We start from the raw sequence: 1044 nt of genomic DNA, 5'->3' as shown, positions 1-1044 counted from the left end.
GCTCAGCAATCAGATTTACGTGTGCGGAGGAACTGGACGGGAAACTACAATTCCTTAACGCCTTGTAGAACATAAAAGAAAGTGGTTTATCCAGTATCAGTGCACATAGTAAAAGTTCTTCGACAAGCCAATACACAAATTTATTGAGCTTTGTATCCATTTATTACAAGAGAAACCTAGTTAGATGTTCAGCATGTAGAGTTGGGAAGATCTGCTCAGAAGACACCGAAAATAAGGAATTAGATCGTTTCAATAATTTTTAATGAATGTTATTACAATGTCCATTTTTCTTAGTCCGTTACATACTTCGCATCATAAAAGATTGATTCATGCCTTTATTATAATTATTATCACAATTACTAAACGCTTTGTCACACTATCAACTTGTACTTTTTACATATTATGTTTATGTATACACTCTATACTTCTGTTATCACGGATTCATAAACTACCTTGATTGGTTTAATAATTTCATATATGCGCATAGATAGTACTGCATATTAAAGTATGGTGAGGATCTAACTGAAAACAGTATTATTCGTTTATATACGCTGTTCCACTAATTAAATTAAATACTAACTAACAACTAACTACTGGCCGAGTGGATAACGCGATGGCGTTTGAAGCGAAAGGTACTGGGTTCGAGTCCCAGAGTGAACGTCAACTCTGAGATGCAGGTACATCCAGCTGACGAGTCCCAAATAGGACGAAACGCGCGTCAAACTGGATCCCACTGCTAGCCACTATCCATCTCTGCCTAAAATGTTTTCAATCGATGAAAACATCATTGGGTTAGGAATGGAATTAAAGTTTTAAGATGATCAAGTTGAATTTGAGATTTAAATTTAAATTATTTTCTGGTTAGTGGTTTTTTAGCAAATTAGTTTTCTATGGGATGGGGTCGCTAACCTTATACTCAACCCTCCTCCTTTACCCAGGCTTAGAACCGGCAGTAACTCTAGAAGAGTTACAGGCAGAGTTAGATTTAAATTTGAATGTCAACATTTGTTGCATTCATTCTTTATGAACTTTAGTCAGGGTGAC

This window comes from Schistosoma mansoni, chromosome 6 (genome assembly GCF_000237925.1).
Source record: "Schistosoma mansoni strain Puerto Rico chromosome 6, complete genome".
Taxonomy (NCBI): Eukaryota; Metazoa; Platyhelminthes; class Trematoda; order Strigeidida; family Schistosomatidae; genus Schistosoma; species Schistosoma mansoni.
This window is presented reverse-complemented; position numbering follows the sequence as displayed.